The 26,333-nt window shown below is 40.2% G+C and overlaps 1 long non-coding RNA gene across 1 annotated transcript; it reads left to right on the top strand.

Annotated features, from left to right (window-relative positions):
- Positions 1-20,271: 20,271 nt before the first annotated feature.
- LOC138717480 (uncharacterized) lies at positions 20,272-24,183 on the top strand. The gene is made up of 3 exons (XR_011336869.1): positions 20,272-20,462; positions 21,283-23,278; positions 24,140-24,183. It is a non-coding gene; the product is annotated as an uncharacterized lncRNA (long non-coding RNA).
- The last annotated feature ends 2,150 nt before the right edge of the window (positions 24,184-26,333 follow it).

Genomic DNA, 26,333 nt, shown 5'->3' with positions numbered 1-26,333 from the left:
TTTAACACCAAGAAAATACAAACATTTACAAAGATAAGCTGCAGCTCGACACCGTACACCTGCACCCAGCTGCATCTCAGTCCAGCACACTTGATGTTAAGGACAAGCCTCCAGTCTCAAAAGTTTATCTAAAAAGGAATTTACGAGAGGAGTCAGAAAGGCCTGTCTAGACCAACAGGACTTCTGGCTAGCTCACATTCTTTAAGTAGAATATAGGACATAACCTACTTCCTAAAGATGAACACTCTCTATTTTCTTCCTCTGAAACCATTTGTATCCACAGATCTCTAACCTATTAGAGTAAGCTCTGCTTCTAGAAGATGAAAATGCACAAATAAAACAGTAAAGCTTCCAGTGGATTCTTAAAGGAAAGATCACAAACTGACCTAGTGATTTTCTGCCTTGTGAAGTTTTGCATCAAAAATCAACAAAGGTAGAGTCCTACAATAGGTTCAGACTTTATGTCCCAGTGCAAAATACAAATTCCTGGAGAGAAGAAAAAAAAACCACAAACAAACAAAAAAAAACCCTGATTGAAAGGAACCAAATCACAGTGTTGTCAGGATTACCAAAGAGCTTAAGATTTCTACCAGTAGAACCATAGAACCATAGAATCACCAGGTTGGAAAAGACCCACCAGATCATCGAGTCCAACCATTCCCATCAATCACTAACCCATGTCCCTCAGCACCTCGTCCACGGTCCCTTAAACCCCTCCAGGGAAGGTGACTCAACCCCCTCCCTGGGCAGCCTCTGCCAGGGACCAATCACTCTTTCCATAAAAATTTTTCCCTAATGTCCAGCCTGACCCTCCCCTGGTGGAGCTTGAGGCCATTCCCTCTTGTCCTGTCCCCTGTCCCTTGGGAGAAGAGCCCAGCTCCCTCCTCTCCACAACCTCCTTTCAGGGAGTTGGAGAGAGCAATGAGGTCACCCCTCAGCCTCCTCTTCTCCAGGCTAAACAACCCCAGCTCTCTCAGCTGCTCCTCATAAGGCCTGTTCTCCAGCCCCCTCTCCAGCTTTGTTGCTCTTCTCTGGACTCGTTCCAGAGCCTCAACATCCTTCTTGTGGTGAGGGGCCCAGAACTGAACACAGGATTCGAGGAGCAATCTCACCAGGGCCGAGTCCAGAGGGAGAAGAACCTCTCTGGACCTGCTGGCCCCTTTAGTTGTTTGCTAGGTGAAGAACTTGCTTCACATTTTTTACTATTTTCCATTGACTGAATTTTGCTCAAATTCAGCAATTACAAGATGCATAAGGATTAAAGAAACCCACACACCATTGGAAATTGCAGGTAAGTTCTCTCATGGTGAATGCTGAAAATAAGCCATCTTCCTTTTTCCTGAGGCTGATTCTGAAGCATTGTTACTTTTAGCTGAAGTCAGTGTGGGGTACAGCCATGTATTTTCAAGAAAGTAATTTCTTGAGTTCACTTAATCTTTAGGCTGGGATTTTTCCAAATGAATTCCTGCATAAATTTACCTTTTTTTTTACTTCCCAAAATAAATTTCCTATAGCTGAATCAGAGCATTCTAAATGGAATCTGGCATTCTGCCTAAGCTATGAGAAGTCTAGCTGTTTACATATTAGTGTAACAGTCATCTCACAGATGCAGGGTGTGTCACCATGGATAGCACTGAACTGAAAGGGAATCTGAAATGGAATTTATTTTTTTGTGTTTGTGTTTGATGTACATGCTTACAGTATTCCTCTTCAGTGCCTGAACAATTGATCTAGGTGTATACATGAAAATTGTGTCCTCTTGTATTCACAGAAATCCTACAAAGTGCTGAAGTCACAATTACTACAGTGCTTAGATGTTTATCATAAGGTGTCCCAAGACAAATTTCCCGAAAGATGTTTTACCTTACGTTTAAAAGAAAGGGCAAGTTTGTTCATCATCTCTGAGAATGTCAACATAGCAGGTCTACAAATTTTCTCAAATTATTATAGGTGATGTATGCTTTTTTCTTCTCATATGTAAGCAATGTTCAGATTCATAGTTCAGATTGATGAGCATAGTTCTATTTGGACTCCCTGCAAATCTATTTTCCAGAAATATCTTTCAGACACCTAACTTCCATGAATTAATTGATGAACCCACCTCTGAACATGAAGATGTATTACCTTAGGTACAGAATTCAGAGCTTTAAGTGTCGAGTGTTGTAGCAGCAAGCCTGCAAGATGCTGATGGAGTAAAACAGAATATAATTTCTCCCTCTTACACAAATCAACTCTGGATTTCTTCACAAATCATCAAGAGGTTGGCAGTTGTTCTTCCAGGCAAGCAGCTTCCAATATCAACAGTGCTGACTTAGTAAGAAGGAAAGTGGATTTGGGAGAGTTTTCCTCTCCGAGCACAGTATTTTTCTTATACTGCTTTCTCCTGCTTGAATTTCTCCACATAAAGGGGGAAGGGCAGAAGAACAGGCTTCTGTTTGATAACTGTTTTCTTACCTGTTATTTTTGCCAACAGGCTCTGCACACTTCATAAATACAAAATGATTCTTTGAAAGGCAAAAGAAGATACAGACAAAACTTGCAGACTTATTTGAAGTATTCGAAATAAACTAATATGGAGCCTATACTGTTATTTCTAGAATTCATATTCCCTATATCAGAACATTATAATTTGGCACCATTCCACTTCTGCCTTTTTTTAAGCATTAACTACTGCTAATTTGTTTTTGTCAGGGTTTTTCTTCGACAAAGTGAGAGGATTTTTGGTTTAAGAACTGTTGAATATGAGGACTTCAACCAACCGAGGAAGCTTATAGAAACCTCAAGCGTCTTTGCTTCCTAAAGATCATTTAGTGTTCCTAAACTGTGTGAACTGAATTTGTTCACACAAGTGTACTTCCACCAAATGTCAATGCTTATAAGTTGAGTACTAATTATGTGATCTAATTTTGGAGTGTTCTAAAAGTTTATTTCTGAATCAGTTATCTTTTGATTTCTTTAATTTGTCATCTTGGTTCTCTCAAAAAAAAAATATCGTCAAAGCTGGAAACAATTAACATTTTGTGATGTTTGTCTGAGGAAAATAAGGGATTTGTTTTGCTCTTTAAACACTACCTTAGTCATTTTACCAGGGTGATTCTTAAGAAAAATGTTGTATAAATGAAGGTAATGATCTAGAAAGGCGCTGGAATGAGACAAAAGGAGTCTCCATTTAATGTCAACTTTTGATAGAGATTTTCTGGCTGCATCTCTTCTAAAATGTTAAACAGCACCCAGACCCAACTGTGACTGTAAGGCCAGGCACCCTGGGCTGGCCTTGTTCATGCTGTTAAGATTTCATCCAGCACAGCATGGTCACATATCAAATGATGCCCAGGAAGTCTTTGACAAAGTGCTAGTTGGCCTTGGGGGAAAACTGTCCCCAGGGATGTTCTGAGCTTGAAGAGCAGGCACCGGGATGGACTCTCTGGCACTGCTTAATTTCTCAGTGCAGACATAATCCCCATGGGAGTTTGAGCACAGCACGGGATTGTTCTGTCCTAAAGTACCCCATTAGTGGAGAATAACTATTCTTCCTTTCTTCCTCTTACCTGCTATGTCTATGTGGATTATAGTATCACTGGTAAAAATAGTCTCTTTCTGTTACGTGTAAAACATATATTACAGTAAGATCATAGCTTTAGTTTAACATTATTACACAGTATACTAATTTGAGTAGTAACCCAAAGACTGCCAAAATTTAGAAAAGCCTGATCATAGAAACGGAAATCTTCAGCTCCCAACACAGAAATCCATACGTTTGTATAAGCGTGAATGTGTAAGTATGCCAATACATAGTAGTGTGTGTATGTACAAATACATATATATACACACACTCTCTCTAAATATACTGTGCAAAAAGGTCTGCATTACTGCATCCCTCTGCCAGCAGAAGCAAGATAACAATCTATTAGACAGCTATTTGACAGAAATGTTATGGTTAGCTAGATAAGCTTATTCTTGCATCATAAATTGCTCTTCTAAAAACCTAGAGACATTTCCACATAAGCATATACGATGTTTCACTCAAAACTGACAGTGTTTTACAGAAAAAAAAAAGTGGTATCTAACCTCTTTCTGTTAATCTTTTAAATTGTCTTTTAAGATCAGGTTACATACCATATATGTTAAATTATGGCATGGAAAAAACTATTCATGAAGGATCAAGTTAACCGTGGAGATGAGAGATGTCACAGGAAAAGTAGAACCCAAACACAGGACAGGTATTTTAATGGTTGCATACCCATTACATTTCCTTCTAGCAGTAGTAGTTGTGCATGAAACAAAAAAGGCAGTTAAAAAAAAAAAAAAAAGCAAAGGACAACAGTAACTGTACAAAGAGGGATCTAGAACAAACAACAATAACAACAAAATAGCAAGCTTGAAAATTAAAGACTTTACACTAGGAATTCAGAACCTTTAAATCTTCTCTTCTTCTGGTAATCATAGTTCCAAGCAAAACTGGGTGAAATAACAAAAAAAAAATAAGCAAAGTAGCTCTTCAAACACTTTTCAAAGCTGTGATAGACAAATATTCCAGACTTCCTCTGGTTTTACCAGTAGTCGCAAGGTTCATTAGAAATGTGCATTTAGTACCAGCTGCCACAATTTCCAGGGACAAATGTATAGAATAAGTACTACGATGGTAAATGACATGACTTTGCAAACTGATACAGTACATCCTGACTTAGTCCAGAAAAAGGAAAGAAAATAAATAATGGAGCCAAACACTTATTAGGGACCTTCAGACCTGATTAAAGTCAATTTGCAGGAAACATTTACTTTAATATAAAATATGCACAGTAACAAAATCTTAATTAGACATACACATCTCTCAAGATATCAATAAATGTTTCCTTTTGATAAGTCTTATTTAATAGACTGTTGTAACAAGGGAATGTTTCTGAAAAATCATTCAGGGAAGTGGGAGAAATAAATAAGCGTGAACATTTAAACCTCAACACCAATTAGCAGACTATTTTTTCCAAAGAAATATCTGAATTTCAAGTTAATTTAGCTTCAGCCAAATGCCATAAAGCCTTTCTTTTTAGAATAATTGGTTTTGAAACTTGAAAAACATCCTCTGGGCATTCATATATTTGTTTGCAGGTGGCTACAGAAGCAGCAAAATTTGTTTTAGGTCTTAGCAGTGACTCAGAAAATAAAAGAAGACAGACGTCCCCATCTGAAGGTTTTTTGTTTCTCTTTTCTACCTTTGTATGAAGTAGAAATTGAGAGGTCAGAAATGGGATCTCTTGTATTGTGTAGCTACCTGGTAACAGCACAGTATTCAGCTTAACCCTGCAAGTTCTCACCTGGGTTAGCACCTTAAATAGCTTGCTTCAAGGTTTTGTAAGGTGTACATTCAGCAATTTCAAGCAAAGTCTTCTTATGCACAGAAGTACTTAGACTCCCTTTTTGGCTATTTACACCACAGAAAACCTTTTATAGTTTACTTAGAGCTGCCAAGAACAAAACTCCAATATCTCTTCTCATAAAGGTTTCTCTTCCAATTCAGAAGCGGAGCATTTGATTTGTGTTGAACAGTGGGCTGCTGGTTACACTTCAAAAGTGATGATGGAAGGAAAAATTGTCACAAACTCAGAGCTGCTGGAAGCAATGAGGACCCAACGTGTCTCCAGTCTCATGGGAGGATAGAGGAGAGGGCTTGTGTCTGGAGCTGGTAATAAGCACCAAACAGATTCCTGACCTGTTCCTTAAGTCTCACATCATGCCATAACTTTCCCGTGAACAAGACCAAGGCTGCAGAACAAGCAGATCTCTTTACTCTGAGACTGTTTTTTTTGCCAGCAAGGAAGAGGAGAATGAGCAGTCCTATGTGAGTGCAACCTATGCAAATGCTTACCTGCATCTGTACCGATACTGTTTAATTCTCTGAAAATGGCTTCCTGAGTATTGGTGGGCTCTGTATTTTCCTATTTGAAAGTGAACAGCCTCAATTACTCTGCTGTCATGGGATGTTGAAGCAAATAATTACATTTGTTCAGGTTCTTGTAAGTCAGAAGTAAGAATATTTGAGCATAAAGTCAACTGTGGATTTACACTGCAATCAGTTCATAAAACCAGGTAACACCGTTTTTTTTAAAGTAGAGGGAAGATTCAAGCCCACCTGACATCAATGGATATTTTGATTGACTGATGCTACGATTTCATCCCTGATTTTTCAGAGCAATGATTAAAATTATCCTTTGAAAGGGCTGTTCTTTAAAAAGGAAAGAAAATAATATTTTTAATTCCAAAGACAGTATTTGAAAGGTTTTAAAACTGTGTCTCATATAAATGGTGGCTGACCTGTACAATAAAAATGAGAGATATTTTATCTACATTATTGTTTCTGTTACATCAGATACTTAAACATGCTGAATTAAAAGACCCCAGGATAAACAGCAATAGAAAACACAGAACTTAAAACGCCAGAAAACGTCCACAATATCATTAACTGCAAATAAACTGAATCTCAGACTCAGCATTTTGTATGGCATGACTAGCTTTTTGGCATGACATGACTAGCTTTTCAAAGAGAAATAAAATCAAAAGCACAAATCACTTTTTTAAAAGATATAAACTGGGACACTCAAACATATTAAGAAAGAAGTACATGGCAAGGTTTTTATATCACTATGTTACTGATTATACCACATCACATAAAAACCTGCATTTTAGCAATGGTTTTACTACATTAAATCAGCGGAACTGCCCAGACTGTCACTGTACACTCAGTGGAAGAGGATGAATACTGCATGATGTCCTAGTAAGTAACCTTTTTACAAAAGTTTGGATGTATTGCTGGACTACGCGCATGTTTCTCTTCAATCCACTAGAACACAGAGTGGACAATGCGTAATGAGACCTTTGCTCAAGCAGGGTGGGGGAAGAAAAGAGCTGTAACTTAGGTCCTTCTCACTTCTGGTCTCTATCCTTTAAAAATACTGGACAAAATGGCACTCTTGCTGGACAGTTTGATTTCTAAAAGATAAATGAAAAAATAACAAGCAGAGAGGACATTCCCTAGAATCAGAATGCAGAGAGGTTTCTTCTCCTTCTCCCTTTGCCACCTCCCCCGACCTGGTCGGGTCCTCCAAAATTTAAAAACCACTGAGATGACTTTACCACTTCTCAGATAAAGCCTCAGCAGATGGGAAGTGGGCCTTTTTTTTTTTTTCTCACTGCTAGCAAAACACAACTATTCATCAGAAGCTGTGACGCATCTAAGAAAAAGGAGAGCAAATTGCAAGCAGCAGACAGAAAGGAAGCAGTGAACCAACACTGTGGGTACCAGATCACCTGCAGAAGTGAGTATTCTCCAAAACAAGGAGGCAAACATCCATACGTGTGTATAGGGGTCACAAGCTACAGACAGAAGGAAAGAATTTAGCATATAACATTGAGTATATCCCAGCCTTGGCAGCAGTAGCAGCGTAGCACGGAAGCAGAGAAATATAAAGAACTAGAGCAAATAACAGAATGAACCCAAGGGGAATTCAGCGTGTGGTGGCGAAGGGCACCCATTGTACATGGGAGAGGGAGGCCACAATGAGCGCCATAAACAGAATGCCAGAGGCATGACAGCATGCACTGCAGAAAAGAAAGTTTGTAACTGCAGGCATTTTAAGAATGCGTTCATTCATTGAGAACAGCACAAAGCTCATGAAGTCCTGAGGGCCAGGGAACTATTCCTCCCTGAAAAGTTAACCCACTTTTTCTTTAGAAATTACTTTTTTTGGTGTTGGACCACATGGTAGTATGCATCAGTGAAACTTTCTCATTATTTTGCCGCTGTTGTGCTGTGTATAAGTGGTCTATAATTTTCCAGCTGAATGTTTCTACCTGTGCTTCCATTTGTAGCGAGTTGGTAAATAAACTCTGTGAGATTCTGTACTGCATATAGATTAGGATATACCATTAAAAGCAATGGCTGCCCTCTGTCCTCTGCTGCTACTTTGCTTATTATATTGCATAGAAAACCTACTAGATCTAGTGTTGCCTGCTTTCCTGTCTACAAGGGAGGTTTTTCCACCCTTTTCTAATACGTCTGTTACTTCTTTTGTTCCTACAATACACATCACACTTCCTCAAGTTCCTTTTTTCCCCCTTACCCTAATCTCTCGCTCACACACCATCTTCAGCCAAACATCATAAAAGCTTTCTTTTTAGAATAATTGGGTTTGAAACTTGAGAAACATCTTCTAGGCATTCGTGTATTTGTTTTCAGGTGGCTACAGAAGCATTGCCATTGCCATGCTTACCTCCAGAACAGACATACCTCATCCTTAGCTTCTCTTCTCACTTATCTCAGAACTCCTGACTTTCCAAGGTTCCTGCATAATTTCTTTCCTGCCTGATTATTCAGGCTTCTCTCAAGGTGCCAGTCTCCACAAGCTGTGCTGCTCCGATTTCCCTATTCAACGTCCCCTTGTTCTGCAGTAATATCCACCCCTTTCTCATGGCTGATAATCCCAAAATGTGTATTTTGGAGTTACCAATATCATAGTATCTCCATTGTCGCCTCAGCTCTCCATTTTGCTGTGCTGTGCAGAAACACCAAGGTTTCAATTAGTGTGTAACCTTGGCAGTGCAAGGATCTTTCCTCCCTGAACTATAAAGGACATAACAAGAAATGTAGAGTTTTTGACTCCATCTGACTTCCAGAGGCCTTACTTCGTGGAAAGTATAGATCAGTACTTCCTCTTCTCCTCATCTTTTCGTTGCTCTTCTTCAGACTGTCTCAGATCTCCTGGCACAAACATGACTTAACCAGAGTTGTTCTGTAGTTCTGTAAAATTGCATCAGGTGCAAAGAAATGTAGAGTTTTCTGAGGTGACTTTTATTTCCTGTGACGATAATACAGCTTACTGGCTACTGTGTCCTAGCACACTAAGAATTTATATTCACATTTTATTCCAGCTACCCCTACTAAAAAGGACTTAACGGGGAAGTAAGGAATATGGAAAGACATATGCCTCGTGTTATTCTTTCACAAACTCTTTGGAATTAAAATTACAGTTCACTTTCTTGGCTCCTACTTTGGGTGTTCCTCAGCTACATCTTTTTACATAAGTGATGTGTCTATGTATCACAGACCAGAAGACCAATTAATCTGAGTTATGTCAATCGCATTACGAAATGGCACCATAACTCTCTGCCTTTCATTCCACTGTTCAGTAAAGTCTGCATCCAGCTCTACTAAATACCAAGAAGCATTTGAGTGTAACATCTGCATAGGCAAGAATTAGAAGTGCAGATTACACAGCATTGTAAAATGCAGGCATAATTTAAATAGCTTACAGAATTTATTTCAAGGCACACTTTACATTTAAAGGATCAATTTCTTCTGCCAATGTTTTTGCAAAAGGTTGAATTGCTGATTGTTGCTGCCTTCTCTATGCATCAAATGGAATCCTAATCCCATATTCAGTTTCTCTGTTTTTCCAATAGCACTGCTCAAATATCCCTTTAAATATTCTTCCCAAGAACATCCATACTACTCCATAAGAACAGATGGAGTTTATGCACAACTGGCTTTTTTTTCTATAGCCAATTGAAATGAACAGCCAGACAAGACAGAAATTTGCTGAAGTTCTGAATTCCTTCTGCAGGTTTAAAGATTTTATAAGTTATCATTCTTTGATTGTGCAACATCCATGGTCACAAGCATCTGTTGGTTGCATATGGGACTTAGACAAACTTTTTTATGCTACTGCAAAAAATAAGAGACAAGTGCGCAACTTGATCAAAAATAAGAGCACCGCAGCAGCTTTGTTTGCAGGTTGAGCTCCCTGCCCCTCTCTGAACCGGTGCAGAAGCAATCAGTGAGAGAGGATGTACTGTACCATGCATGCCAAGCACTCAGGGACAGACATGATAAAGCCAAATTTTCTCAGCTGGGCTGAAACAAGGGGTGCTGTGGCTGAGATTCAGCTCCGGCAACTTACAGGAAGATTATGAACAGTTCATAATAAGCAGAAGTCTTTCTGGCAACTGCTTCATATGTGCATGCAGATAATCTATCCATTTGGAAAAACTGCAGACCAGGTGTATTTAAGGTTCCTGAAACTGATGGATTTATTCCTAATCATCAGAAGACATGCTTATACATCACAGAGCTTCATTATGAGAATGCTAGCCTTCAGATTACTGCCTCCAACCTCAGCTGTTTGTTTCAGTCCATTCAGCTCTATGAACACTGGAAAAGATGAATAAATCCTGCTTTATATTATGTCCCATTCCTGCCTATCGAAAATTCAAACCCAACCATTACAAATGCAACATTTACTCTTTGGCAGGCTTTCTTAAGTAGCACTGTTCAGTCCTTCTGAATATGCCAGGAAGCCAGGAAAACAACTTTTAAAAAAAAATCTAGGAAAATTACTCTGACTCATTGAGTTTGTTTCCATTTTTCTACCATGATGAAACACTGAGCTGTAAGAATGGAGGCTTCCAGGGAGCACTAGGGAATTCATGTCACTGCTGACTCTGTTGAACATGTCACTATGCTATGCTATTTTTCATTTTCCCAGACTCAGAATTACCTTTTTTTTTAGGTAGTTTGCTCTTCCTAAAGGTGGAAGAGAGCAACATAATAAAGGAATAATGGTAGAGTCAAGAAAATTTGTCACTGAAAAGAAGAAATAGAAAATTCCACAACTCCAAAGAAAGACAACGATGAATTTAAATCAGAATAAGAAGTCGAGTTGATGTCTTCACTCTTCCTGCATTTTTTGTCCTGAGTTAGGATCAACTTCCTTCAGTTCAAAACTTGTCACATTTTCCCTTCTTATTTCCCTTCTTATTCTGAGTCTAGTCCTGGCTTTGAGCTTTCTTTCCACACATCACATAGTCATTTTTAAAAAGCTTTTCATCTGTGGATCTCAAGACATCTAATCAATTAGTACAATAAAGGTAAACTCACAAAGACTGGTTTTCAACTAATACTTAACCCAGTGTTCTACATTTCTGTTTCAGACCTGAAATCTAAAAAACATTTTTCCAAAAACATCAGTTGGTCTAGAAAATGAGATTTGTTTTCTCCCCCTTGAAAGGAGCTACACTGTTGTGAACACTACCACCAGTGTGCTCTTGGACCCAGCTTTTGTTTGCTAGTGTCCTTTGCTGTACATTGTCTTTTTGTGACTTTTATCATAAATTACTCAAACCTAACACTTTCCCCATGAAAAGAATTTTATCAAGAATGTTCTACAAAAACAGTACTGTAGGAGATCAGTTATGTGATTACTTTGCTAAAGTTCAGTACAACATTTGTTTACTCATTGTAGAAGAGAGGCTTGTTTAGGACTACTGTGATCCAAAAACTACATTCAAAGTTTGTATCTAGATATTAGGTATTAGTTTGTATTCTAGATATTAGGAAAAAAAACGAAGTTCATAACAAGCTCCAAAGTCTGAGTGTAGGTCTGTATTCCCACACCACCCTGTAATACACTGCAGCTCCTTCAGTGCGCTATGATAGGTTTAATGGCTTGTTTCTAGCCAATTTATTTTCTAATTTCATCTGGCTTTGTTTTAAACTTTCACAATCCAGTGGCTCTGTTGGCACTGCAAGATAGGAGTAAGTCACATAACAGAATATCATGTTTAGGTGCTGCAACATATTGCAGAATACAGACAGATATAGAAAATGGCAAAGCATGTGAAAAAGTCATCTCATAACTTTGCCAAGGCATTCTGGGTTTTTCTTAGGCTGGGTAACACTTTATTCAAACTCTTGCAGAATACACATCAATATTTTTGGTTTATATAATGAGCATGGTCTGCTTAAAATCATGTTCCTCTTTTAATATAAACAATCTATAGCCTCTGTGCCTCCACAATAGCAAGTAAGGTGGGGGGACAGTGATAGTGCAGAAAAATTGCTTAGCTTCTGTTTCTTGACTTCCAAGAACTGTTGATCTGTTAGAAACCAAAGGGAGAAAAAAAGTCTTTGCATCTAGAATCTGCTGGGTGCTAATTTGACATGGCAATGAGATGAAAGTTGGATTCATGCTAGTTTCAACATCAGAGGATTGGAATGCAGCCTACTTAGCATAGAAGTCAAACAATTCACTGGCAATAGATTGCTTTCCACTTCTAGATCTGCTAAATAAATAGAAAACTAATTAACAGTGTAGTATGGCAGATGTAGCAGGTTTGAATTTCATTAGAGCACTGGCTAAGAACTGAAGGAATCAGAAGTCATTTTATGTCCTAATGTATAATGAATCTTTCATACTGACTTTTCCGTGGGACAGATAAGATGCTATTTATGTGCCCTCTGTATAAGAATTTCCTGATATATATTCCTGCTTAAAATAAGAATTAAAGTGTAAGCCCTTGAAATTATTGCAAGTATACTTTTCATTTTCCGTAAAATTACTTCATCTCCGAAATAGGAGGGTTGTGTATCTTTGCCGTGTGCATTTCTGTCAGCTGCTTAAAGAAGTTTTTCTCAAATATGTTTCACAGGGCATTTTTATGTCTCATTATATCTATTTCTTTCTCCCTGATAAAAAGTGATAACAGGTTGTATTTCCTGTGGTAGCTAAGAACAGGAATCACACAAAGGAATATCTGTACTCATATTCTGAAAGGGGAAAAAAACGTTATTTAAGGCATTTATTTTTAGACTTTTCCCCCCCTAAACACACATTAAACTGAACTTCCTATATCCAGAATTGCATAACCAGATTTGGCAGTATTAATTAACAATAAAAGTAGTGTTTTGCCCCATAAGAATAAATAAGATAATTATGTTACTTAGGAAATGGTAGTCATATGATTTTGCTTTCAGTGCATAATGAATAACATTAAGTTCTGTGCAACAAAAAGGTTTTACAAACCAAACCAAGCCATAGGACGTGTGTGAAATTCTTCCAGGAAAGCCTGATTGAAGCTGTGTAGCAACTACCTGATTTTACTAACCTTTATAGGTATGTATATATGTAGATAAATTCTTAAACTGTATACTCCCAGGAGGTAGTTTTGGCTGGCATGCAGGAAATACCAGGACCATTTCTGTATTTTAATATTTGGACCTTGGAACATTTTTGTCACACTCCACATAACTTCATTCCTGGGCAAAAGAGAATTAAATGTCTTTCAAGTGGCCATTATAAAGCTAAGTGCTGTGCATAAATATGCATGAGGGGTCTTTATTGCCAAGAGATGATGCTTAAAAGGTTCAAGTGTCTCTTGCTAAGATTTTCCTACTGGCTATATAGCAGTAGAGCAAGTACTTCAAAGGTGTGGTTGCATCTCCAGAAACTGATTTCTGTTTTCTGGCTTTTGCCTCTTCAGTTTTTTTATGGGACTTCCCCATGATCAAACATAAGCTTGCAGGTATCCCCAAGAGTGGGCTGCTAAGACCGTATACTGCGAGCCAACCTTTTAAGTATCTGTTATGCCTTTGGGATGATCTGTTCCATGGGCCTAGCCTGGATCCCTGTCAGTCCCTGGGAAACAGCAATCCCTCTCACCGCTGTGAGACCGACAGATCCACTGGACTCCACAGACTTTGCTTTCAGTGTCAGCAGAAGCCAATTTGGGAGACACGTAAATGTCTGGCTCGCTGCTCCCAGCCTGCTGCGCCTTACAGTCCCTGGCCAGACACATCTGAGAATCAGCCATCCAGCTCTTGGCTTCTCTGGTAGCAGGCAGGGCAGGAGAGTGGCAAGGCAACAGTCTGCTTGGTTTTTTTCACCACCAGATTTCCAAGAACAATGGGAAAGTACAATGCAATGAACAAGGTATTGAAATTGAAATAGCAGTCATGGGTGTGCTAGCAGGGCTGAGGAATGCAAACATACACTCCCGGTAACTTTGGATTTCAATCTCTTCTTTGACAAAGGAAAGACCCAGAAAAAATCACACAATCAGTATATTTAGACACAAGTCTATAGCTTGCTATTCTTTTTTTTCCAGCAATGCTAAACTATTACATCTCCCAGTATTGCTGTGGGACCTGCACACAGGCATCAGCTGTCTCCATATCTTGAGGTATCCTCCTATCAAACATTATTTTCAGCAATTCTGTTGTGCACAGGATACCTACAGTGACAGCAGCTGTACTTGTCAGATGCCGCATTTACTGTGTGTTTCCCCCTTTTCCTTTCCCCACAGTTCTTTCAGTGGGGATTTTGGCTCTCACAGGTGCATATTAGCTTGGTACGATGTCATTCTTCCAATTGCACAAGGCTTTCCAAAATGATTGTCAAATTTAGGACTATTATAGGGGTTTGTAATTTTTTTTTTCTTTTTGAAAACATGTGGTTAGAAGTATGAAATACATATTCCCAGGCTTTACTCAGATGCAACAAGAAAGCTTGCTCTCCTCAGCATAGGGTAGCCTGGAGAAGGTGACTACGTAGTTCTTGGCTGATGTTGCTCCTTTTCCACCAAGTCAGTTACTCACATCCTGTGATACAGATGGCTGACTTGTAGACAACCCTGAGGGACAAATAGGTCCTTCACTCCCTATTATAGAGCTAATTTATTCCTATGCCTCCTTCCTCCAAATTTCAGTTTCTACCATACAACGTTATTAAAATGAAAACCTGTAATTATTTTTATGTTTCAGTTTTTTGCTTATGATTTCAATCACTTTTAGTAACATGGTCTGCATCCCCTCAGTACATTTAATTCTAGAGCCATAGATCAACTTGGGAGTATATTGGTTCTTACTCCCTAGTTAATGCATCCATTTCTTGAGTTATTGTCTTTGCATTGATCTGTATCGATTCAGTTAAAAGACGTTATCCTTGTTTCCATTTCTGTGAGGGAGATGTGCTTGCATTACAGGATCTATAATAGCAGGGTTATGTCTCGTGTCATAGCCTTCTTCTGCAACGTATTTTACTGATTATTTTTCATGAGTAATCCTCAGCATAGAGGCTGCTCAAGAGATGGAACAATCTATGTCTGATGTTGTTCAGTATTTTGCACTTGGCTAATGAACACACTCATGCAGCAAGGGTCACTGCTGTCTTGGGTCACTTATCCCTTCAGTGGTAAGGATGGAGTCATCAAACCAGTAAATCTATCCAGGGCAACACACAAGGAACAATACCCAAAAGAATGCATGATAAAAGTATGCAAAAATAAAGCTGCAATAAAGATTTGAAAACAACATCTGAGAACAGCACGGAAAAGAGCAGAGGGACAACTGGCAGAAACTTCCCTGCTCTTTTATAGCCAGATGTTAAGGGAGACAAGTGAAGGTTCTATGTTCAGACAAGCAGCTGTTTGGAAACAAGGGAAATGACATAGCTGTCAGGAGGTTCACTTCCTCTGCACAAAGGCAGTCTGGTTTCCAAAAAAAAAACCCCTTTGCTAATGAAAATGTTGCACATGCAGCAAAGTAGCAATAGATGCTTTTTTCTCCTAGCTCAGCAAAAGAAAAAAAAAAAGATTGTTTTTTTCCTTTTTATCTCAGCTAGAATCACCTATATTTGTGTGCTAGGTCTGTGGTGTTTGCTTGGCAGGCTATGTGGTACCTGTTAGAGCAGAGGGCAAACCTCACCAAGCCAGTGGCAGAGGCTCTGTTACCAAACTGAACTCAGGACAGCCTGGGGGCTCATGTCTGAACACTTTCTGCATTTTAAGGAAACGAAATTCTGACTCCCAAAAATAAAAAAGGAGAAATGAATCTGACTAGCTTTACATCAATTTAGTTTTCTGCTGGTCCATGGCATGTTTTAAACACCAGCTCAGCTGCCTTTAAAAAAAAAATAGGAGCCGGCCCTAACGATGTTTCAACAGCTGGGTTTGCCTGATAAATTCTGGTTAGATGCATCAGACTCCAAGAGCCTTAAAGTCAAATGTAATCTCTGGAATTTTAAGCTTCCTCTATCCCTACCACCTTCTAGCCCCTTCCCGACAAAATATTAATTTTGAAACAATACATCCCTAATCCTATTGCCATTCTGTATGGTCACCAAATCACCAGACAAGACAGATCCTTAAGGGAAATCTCATGTCCCTGCATTGTCAGTAATGAATGGAATTATTTCATGCCCTTGAGGAAGAGTCATACCAATTAGCATAACTGGGTTTTTCTTATTACATGATTGAAATTAATGAGAGAAGAAATAAAAAAAGGAAAAAAGGAAGATTGTTTTTTGCAATGCATTTTGATCAACAAGTTGAAGATACAGGACAATTTTAGCAAAGCCCAGCCCCTCAGTGATAAAAATGCCCTCAGTAGTGATGAATGCAGGCTCTTTTTGTCCATATAAGTCTGTCAAGATTGAGCTCTATTTCAAAATAAGGTTTATGTAATATTTAAATGTAGGATAGGCCTTTTTTTTACACCCGACATGTTACTGTCTGAATTAACTAAGGATAAAGATCTCATAGAAGAAAAGTCCACTGATAGAAGTATAAGGTCTTGACTGTAGAAGTCTAGACTGCACAGAAGAGTGCAGGAAGATTTGCAGCCATAACAATGCAACTCTACCATCCCTTTATTTCTCACTGTCTACAAAAAAAAATGCAGAAAATAATTGCTTTGAAGATAGGTAAATGCCAACAGCAGTTTATTTAGAAGTCAGGATACTTCATTGGTTTTATCACAGTTTGGAGTTAATATTAATTTTGTTATCTTTTAGGGGGCCAAGTTCATGAAAATAGGCATGAGGATGCAGCTGGCATCTCATGGTTTCCCTTGCACCTCGGTCTATGAGTCATTGTAGCAGCTTAACAATACCAGTTTGAAATATATAGGAACAGTGAAATTCATTCATTAAGGAAATAATTTCTTCCAGGGGAAAGCTATTCATGGCAGCTCACTGCAATCATCTAACCAGCACCTAACTGAGATCGCTAGGCTGCCTCCATAGACACAAAAGCGGCCAGCTCAGGGCCCAGGGACAACAGCCTTCTCTCTCAGCTCATGCACTGGCTGCAGAATATCTTGTCATTCCTGCTTTTTGCACCAAGGTCATGGAGTCCTGAGGATCGTTCTTGAGACAGTCCCCTGTTAACTGTTTTCCATTACCTCGCCTCTCAAACTTACCCACCGTTATTTCCCCATAAGCCAAATTTTTTCTGTCTCACAGTTCCCTTTTTAATCCTCAGATCCTCCAGCTTCACTGATCATCTACATTTTCTAAGTATGAGAAGTAAGCGTTTCCTTTATCTAGGACATAATTCAATTTAATCAAAGAAAGATATCAGTCAATCTGGCATAATCTACTGCAGTAAGCTCAAATGCAGCATTTTCATCCAATTTCTTTTTACATCTGTGTGTCCGAATGTACTTCCTTTCAAAATTATGCTAGAGTTCTCATGCAGTTAAGGCTGCCCATTTTCCCTTACTTACCTCCCTTCAAGCTCCAGATGAATGCTGTAACACCAGACTTCAATATTAACACGTTCTATCTTCCCCACTTTTCACATCATGCTGAAATATGAATGGCAGCAGGGTGGCACCTGGCCTACGTGGTCCAGTCTTGCTGGACCATCGGCTCCCTCAGCTATTTTTCTCTCTGTGGGCCAATTGCAATACATAAAAATTAGAATAACTTTCCTCAGGAGGAAAAAGAAAAACAAAACCTAATCCAAGAAGGCATTACATAGGAGAGCTATGAGCTGAAACACTTCTAAAAAGAGAGAATGAGCTTTGAACTCAATTTCTTCACATGCTAGCTGCATGCTTTGATTACCATCGTAACAAGAACTTGCTAGAAGTCAGCTGAAAGGAGGACTGCAACCCACCTCCAGCCAGGCTCTAGTTCCATTGCAACAAACACCCTGTGTAGAACCACCTTATGTCACTAGGTGCAGCACTTCTTGTAGAGAGATTACCCACTTAGTGTGAAACAAGCTTCAGGTTCTATTACTAGGTAGCTATGCATGGTAAATGCACGTGTTCAGATTATGAGCTTCATCAAAGTGCATAAAAACTAGACATTGCAATGTTCACTTCTAGTTCCTTCATTCTCTGAACCTTAACAAGGAACACAAACAGAAATTCGGTTGCTGTCCTCAAGTATTTTTCCTATGCTGACTTGTCCCAGCTATCTCCTTAAGGCGCCTTTACCTTGACTTTCTTTTTCCTAGCTTCACATTTTTTCAGGTTAAATTCATATACCAGTGCAAACATCCTGTGCTTCCGAAAGCTTTCCTCCTCTTTGCTCTCAATTATGCCTCTTTTTTTGACATCCTCACTTCCTCGTGCTCTTTCTTCCAAGTGACAGCTGTACAGTGCTAACACAGTTCAATAGATAAGCATCCCACTCCATCATCCACCTCTACCCTAAGTAATCTCTACATAATTTTTTATCACCACCTGGATTCAGTAATCAAGCCTGGCATCTAGAGACTCAGTCCCACACCTCTCATTGTACACAGTGGTGTCTTATGGAGCATTGAAACCATCTACTTGTGAAATCTGAGGATGCTAAAATTAGTTTTTTATTCCTCTTAACTCCTTTTTTTCCTTTAATGAAGTAAAATAATTATGTATCTGCCTTTCTGGTAATGTTAATCAGCTGTCTTGAGTGCGCCCTGGAGCTTCTTCCCCCATTATTCTTTCAAATTCAGGGATACAGCAATATCTTCTCCAGCAGACAGGTGCCTCTCCCACAGCCAGTTTAAGTTTCTTAGATGACTTAATTCCTTTGGCATCTATTTTTTAAAAAAATATCTTTGGTGTAACAACCCACTTCTTTAATAGTTCTTTATTTTGGTTATTTTAGTCAATTGATTCCTTGGTAGCCTTTAGCATTAATAATTGTGTATTTTCTGTCCTTGGAAAACATATATAAACTGTGACAGGCTTTCTGCCTCTCCCTGCTGAATACCCAGCTACAAGTAGTAATTCACTTTCCTGGCAATATCCCCTTTTTTGTCAAGTTAGCCTCCCAGTTGCGCAGGAAGGTGATGGCTGTCTCCCTGAATGACCTTTTGCTTCCTATGTACCCAATTTATAAAAAAAATTTATTGTGTTCACATATTTTCCCATCTTCTTTTCCTATCTCGTTTTTTTGGATCATTTTCTTGCATTCTTCTTTCACAACAGGCTCTTGTACACATTCCTGCAGCACTGACCCTGCTGATTTATAGGTCTCATATTCTTCTCTCTTTATTGGTATTTGTGTTTTCTTGGTCGTCCACAGTGGTCATTTCTACTCCAAGTAGATTTATTTCTCAATGGTATACACCTTTGAGTATTTCCCCACAGTATCCTACCTCTTCACTGTTTTTTGCTGTTTAAGAATAAACATGCCTCGCTCAATGTTTTCCCTGAGTTCAGAGATTTTACGCTTCTAATTTTGGGGAAACATATATTCATGATTTCAGAACTCATTAAATTTGGCCTGTGTTTTCCTATCCTCCTCTGTTAGCCCTGCTGCGTGATGCATAGCCTACCTGAGCAGGGGGCAAGTGCCAAAATGTGAGCCTACAGCTCTAACTGTATATTGGTAGACTTTGCTGTAGTTCCCAGATAGCCTGTAAGTGCTTCCCAGATATGAACGAGCTTGCTTTCACACTACCCTGTGAGTAAAGAAAATGTTGTTATTTACATTTTGTGGAGAGGGAAACCAAAGTACAGAAGTCAAGATCCACATTTGTGAATGCACTTAAGTGCCTAAATCTAATTCAGCAGAAAATAAAAGCCGTTCTGATTCTCTAAGTTATTCCTTTTTTTCAGAAGTCCAGCTGCTTTCCTCTGAGAAGTTTCCCATTTTCTAATGCTTTTCAAGCCCTTTGTCCCACATGCAAGTACTGCCTCCATCAGCACCATTTTATTCATTTCTTATGCCCACATATTCCCTCTTGTCTTCCTCTTTGCTCTCACACAGAAGCTAAATGTATATGTACTTAATTAACACAGCTGAAGCTGCAGCCAGCATTGCTTCCAGAAAGGCAGCCTCTGGCCTCTGATAGCAGACGGTTTTTTCAGCTTTCTTTGTTTTCCCACACCACCTAAAGCATGGAGGACATGGGTATGATCCATTTGCTTTGTAGTGGTCTAAAGCATTTAATTCCTCAATGGTGTCAATTTACTTCCTGCATAGATGAAAAAAAAAAAGAAGCAGCCACAGCTGTAAGCCCCTAAATGCCCAGAACTCTGCTGCCTTGCCAGCTGCTCCTGGAAGAACATAAGATTGCCCTGCTGAAACCCCACAGATCATTTCTTCCCAGACAGACATAAAAGCCCTGCTGGTGTTGAGACGTTGGGTTACAAAACCTATGGTTCCCCCACCTCTCAAGCATTTCCCCAACCTTTGGTCTTCTATTCGCTCCCTGTAGATGCGTACTCTCTGCCAAAAGAGTCTGGAGGGCAAGACTACCTCAGCTGTGCCTGTAGGGGCTCAGGTGCAAGGCTGCAGGGCACCCATGGCTGACCAAAACCCTGAAGTCAAGGTACAGCATGTTCCTGGTGGCTTTCTCATCCACAGTTCCACAAGGGGTTTATCTGACAACATGTTGGGGAGCATGCAATATAGGTACTCTGGACTGCATTTCTTTCTATCTTTGTTGTTAGAACTGTTCCACACTGTCATGCATTTAAACAGGAACTCGGAAAACAAGGATCTTGCTCCTCTGTTAGTGGAAATGAGTTTGCATAGCCAGAGGAGTGAAGAAAGAGATTCACGTCAGCCTAATGAAGAGATGTCCATCTGTATGGCTGATGCACCGACTCCATCCCTGCTGACCACGCTGAGATCAGTACCATCAGCTCACTGCACACAGGGCCAGGTTCCCAAGCTGGGCCAAGAAAAACCCACCCAGGCGTCCCAGCATAGCAAGCAACCCCTCAGGCTGTGGGATTTTTCTTGCTGTCTCCAAGGTTATTGGCACAGCTGACATCCGAGTCTCACCTACAAACAGGCAGAAGTGCAGCAGTGGTCAGAGTGAGAGTTTCAGCTGGAACTCATGTACAGGGTGCGGGACAAACAGCAGGAGCTCAGCCTATAGACATACCGACAAGGCAGATAAAGAGAAATTAATGAGGACTGCAGCAAGAAGGTAGTCCATGGTGGTGCCACAGTCTTGCATTCATTGCCAATTGATTGCGAAAAACCTTGTTTTATCATGCACTAGGTAATCACAGCACCAAACAGTTTATGGCGCTAGTCAGCTAGCTTTTACAATAAGATGGTAATATTTTGAACAATCAGGTACTCACCACCATAAAACAAAGCTAAGCGCTCTAGATCCTGCTTAACAAGACTGCTAATGCACTACTGAAATCAATGACACATTTGAACAGTAAGAGCTGCCCTGAGGCTTTTAAAAGCTTGCTGTCCTTATTTTTCATTTCAGGAGCAGAAGTGTTCTTCCAGCAGGGCACCTTCTGTTTGAAAAGCAATGGAACCACAGCACAAAGAAAAGGACGTAGATTGGTTGGTTACACACACCAGGAAATAACATGCCACGAATCACTTCATCTTTCCCTACCTCAGTTCCTTCAGCTTGCAGACAGACAGATGCTAAAACAGAAACTGTCTTATGTAGTGCTCAAGTGCTTTGTGACTTGTGGATGGATGGAAATGCAGTATTCAGGGTTACAGAGAATTGTTCTTAAATGGGCTCAAGTGATGTTTGTTTACACAATGCAGGCTTGATAAAACAATTTCAGATAGAACATATGTCAAAAATGTTTGAGAAAGAACACCTGTCTCAACCTGAAATATGGAATTCTGTGATAGGAGAGGATGGGAAAACAGAAACTGTAAAATTGCAGACAGGAAAGGACAACGGGGAAATAATGACAAATCAAATTAGCAACTTTTTTCTCTCTCAAATGACACTTCTCATCAGCCAGCTTATGTCAAAAGGGGGAAAAAAGTCTCCTGGGACTTTTATCTATTAGATTTTGCTCTGAATACCTGCCACACTCTGGAACTGCAGCTGCAAGAAGGCCCAGCTCTGCCACTCTCACCTAATAGGTTTGATTGTTCTCTCTCAAATTATACTCACAGATATGTTATACTCACAGACCTGTGAGTCACTCTGACACTTGGCTTGACACTGGAAAGAAAGGCCCCCAGATAAGGCAGCATGAGAGTGACTGGCACAGACTGACAGTGGAGTTCTGCCACCCCACCAGTGTGCACTGACTGCTGCCTCTCCACTGTCGTACAAGTTATGTTGTTTATGGCAAGGTAAGTCATTGCAATCCACAAAGTGCTGGTGTTTAGTATACAGTATTTATATTTTATGAATGTTAACAAGGAAGAAGCCCTGCACAACTGAGCAGTTACGAGCTGAAAAGGCTTTGTGAGATATTTTCTCTAAGGGCTCATTAATGTGGTCTTTTAATGGAGTACTCGCATATCTGAATCTTTAACTGTAGCTATAAATAGGGTTTATAAGCACTTGACAGTGTGTGGCAAAGCTGTGTTAGCAGTGCTTGCCCTGCTTTTCTGCAAGTTCCATTTGCAAAGGATATTTAAGAGGTAGACTTTAAACGTTTCCCAAAATGTAAACTTGTATACACCATAATAACACGACGTTCTGAATACCATTTTCACAGGGTTTACCACATTTGACATGTTTCCTCAGTTAACTGAGTATCACAACACCTCAACAAAACATCTACTATTCCCATACTATTGAAAGGAAAATTAAGGCATAAAGAGGTCAACCCAAAGGAACCACAGCAAGTCAATAGCAGAGCAAGGGCAGGTACCAATATGTTCTAATTACTTGCCCTAATCATTAAACCCAGAGAGACAAATTCTGCCATTACTTTCAGTGGTGCTGAAGCAGAGTTACCCCAGGTGTTTAAGCCACCAACACTGGCTGATGTAGCCAACAGCTGGATTTTGCCTTCCGTACAAGGGTCTCATGCCCTGCAAAATGTCCATGCTGCGATAAACAGGTGGTTTTTTTCTCCCCTCTTGATGATCAGTTTAGAGTAGTGACATTTTCAGCTCACCAGCCCACATGAAACAACCTTAAATATACTTTTGTCAGCCCTAATGAAGAGCCAACAGAATTACCCAGCTTAATGTACTATACAGGAGTGTTGGTTTATGATGGTACAGTAAAAGCTACTGGAAGATCACAGCTTTTAATAAATCACCATATACTATTATCCATAAAAATCTCCATTTCCATGCATTGCAGAACATGTGACAGCTGTCCTATTTTGCCTAGTCACCTGAGGCTATAACCGTCTAACACACCTGCACTGTCTCCGTGCTGCTGCCCCGTGCAAAGAAGCCATTGCAGGCCAAGTGTGACATATTTGAAGGACAGGTTTCCAACATGTCAGTGACTTGAAGCATCCACCACAGCCTAAGGAATCCACAAGGTGAAAATAGACTTTTATTTACCTGTTTTGTTTGTTAAAATGCTTTTTAAAAATGGACTGTTAAAATATTTCCCTATTGAAGTGGACCCTGGAAGCCTTGACAGCCTCAGTAGAGGAACAGAGAGTGGTACATCCAGCTTCATCTGGCTGTCCGTCATTGTCTTCCTGTCCAAGGAAACAACACACAGCTCGTGAGGCCTTAATGGGAAAGGCTTTCCTATTTAGCTTCAACACTCAGTTACACAGTACATCTACTTAGACAGAATAACATGTATTTATGGGGGTGTGGGCGTTTGAACACATTGACATAGTCCCTTTAAGATGATTACAGGGGTTGTGTTGTCCTTTCATGCTGACATCTATTATAGGTCATTATTTGGATTTTGCGCTAGCAGTTCTAAATGCTTCCATTTTTGGTTCATCTCAGATGTGACTGCATTTGAGTTTTCCGCATGCATACATCCTGAATTTATTTTAACTGTGCTCAGTGTTTAGAAGGTAAGAGAGGATGCTATTAGCTACCAGTCTGCATCTATGAATGATCACTTATTACTTTCTCAGTGGTTTGGTTCAGACGTGTCAGAGAATACATTAGCTTGTAATGAGACTATCATGGGCTGAATTGTTTGAGGGAGCCTGTTGTCAAATGGTTACTTTTATCTAGGGTGGGGGGGAATCAATCAGAATAATTTATGGTTTTAAAATGCTGATATTTTGTGAGCATGTATTAGATGCTTTAACACCATTAAACTATTGTTAACCAAAACATGATTAAATATTTATGCAGTATTCTGTTTCCTACACAAGGATAAGTATCTATTTGTCTTGTATCACAATTTTATGCACCTAATGTCTTTTCAGCACCGTGGTGTCCCACACTACAAGCTCAGGATTGGTACTTCCTGCAGGAGAGGGTAGGTGGCTCTGAGGATATCATCTGAGCAGGAGTTCTAGCAGCCACATCCCTCCTGTTAGAGCAAAGAAAGCACAGGAAAAGATTTTCCTCCTCCTCAGTCACCTGTGCACACCTGTCACAGGGATATATATTTTAATTTACTCTTTAGTTAATATACACCTTCCTCCTTCTTCCCCACTATCAAACTTCCTTGCCTTGATCTTCTACACCCTGCTGCCTTTCCCCTCCCATATACTACTATTCTGTTCCCCCTCAGAACATTTGCTCCTATTCTCATTAATTTTTTTCACCTTCCTCTTACTAGAGCAAAACCTGTCAATCCTTCAGCCCTCTGAGGTCAAGGACTTCCTCCTATGCTCACATTGCTTCGTCAGCTCTTCCCTGAAAACCTTCATTTTGGAGGAGCCCAGCTCCATTTTTCCTGCTTGCAGTGGGCTCTGTCCCTGCTCAGAAGCATTTCTGAGCATGCGTTGGTATGCTGAGCGAAACATCACAGAGAGGAGACAAGCTGTGACCAGGTGGCCAGATCTAAGCAGCACATGCTGCTGGGAGAGTAGTTTATTTCTGCTGGCTCTCTGTGGCTTGGCAGTAAATCCAGTTGCTGAGACATAATTTATTGGGACATTTTTTTCCCAGCTGCAGGTCAGCTGGGATCCGTCCCTTGAAACAGCAGCTGCATGTTTCTCTTTCAGTACTATGGAAGTCCATGGGAAGACTATCCACCTGGAGCCAAACAGGACGTCACATGGGGAAGCAAAGCCTAACATACAGTGTCTGTGTACCAGCCACCTCCTCAGCAGCACTTGCTGCTGTTTCTCTAGTCTGGTGTATGAAAGGCTGCTCTAGCTATTGACTCAGACATCAGCACTAGATCATTCAGCTCAAGGAGGAGACGAACAAAAATCATATAAACATAGGATTGAGCTAGAAAATGTCTATGACCTACTCAGGAGGGCAGTTCTACTCTTCTGTACACAGTTATAAAGCAGAGTTAGTGATGCAGTACAGAAAGCGAGACAGGACTGCAATCTGGCTTGGGCAAGAGGGCTCTGCATTTTGCCCTCAAGGGGTAGGTTTCGTTTTCCTGGAAGACAGGAACAAAACCCACAGAAAGTGGCACAGGACCCAGCTACTGGCCATTAGGGCTAGTGTTGCAGCAGAGCTTGCACCTTAGGCTGAACTCTCATTTCCTCTGTAGCAGGATGTTCCCATCCATATGGCACATCCCACCATTAAATGGTTTATCTCTTAGCTCAGCAGGCTAAGCCCATGAGCAGTCACTGTTGGGCTCCTGTATGGGATTTAAGATTTTGAGATTTGTCCTATTAATTTTTTTCAAGAGAGGCTGCTCTTCCACCTGGGGCTGAAGGATATGTTGTCTTCGTCCCTGGGAAGGCCTGGCAGAAGCTCTTGTGCCAATCAGGAAGGTGTAGACACAAAGTGGCTCTAGCAGAAATGGGAACTTTGAGGTGGTCCCTGTCATCTCCCTATCTGTGCATAGATGATTGCGTCTATGCTGTTGAGGTGTCCCACAATGTTCCTGCTGTCACAGATGCAAGGTTACAGTCAGTCTAACAGGCGAGTTATTTTCAGCTTGGTTCAGCCTTAATTTATCTGGGTGTTTGTTGTTTTTCTTCCCATGTCTGCTATTTGTATTGGGTTTTATAAGAGAAAAAGAATAAAGCATAAATGTACATTTGGATATTTCTCCGTTAAATTCAAGTTTAAAGGTTATTACCTATTTCAGTACAAGCAGCTGATAATACAAAGTTTGTTTTCCCCCCCCTCCCCCTCCAATTTAGTTTCATTTACAAATTCCACATTTACCTGCAATGTGAATCAGGCTGACAGCACCGTGCCACACACTCCACAGCCCTTCCCTGCAGCCAGGGCAGAACAGTCCCTGCTTCCTTCCTCCCATTTCTCCTCAAGGTCTGCAGTCTCTGCCCTGCTCCCTTTCCAGATGCCTTTGGGCATCAGCCATCCCTGGTTTTTGCTGTCATGTTATTTTCCTCCCTCTTCCTCCTCAAGCGTGGCATCAGGGTGGGCAGCCTGTGGCAGAGGGTACTTGGGCTTCACATGCTGCAGGTGGAGTGTGTTTATCCAGGCAGGTGGTGGGGAGGGCCCCAAAGGCCCTTG

The sequence above is a fragment of the Phaenicophaeus curvirostris genome, chromosome 2 (genome assembly GCF_032191515.1).
Source record: "Phaenicophaeus curvirostris isolate KB17595 chromosome 2, BPBGC_Pcur_1.0, whole genome shotgun sequence".
Taxonomy (NCBI): domain Eukaryota; kingdom Metazoa; phylum Chordata; class Aves; order Cuculiformes; family Cuculidae; genus Phaenicophaeus; species Phaenicophaeus curvirostris.
The sequence above is the reverse complement of the archived record's forward strand: the minus strand, read 5'-3'. Positions and strand labels throughout refer to the sequence as shown.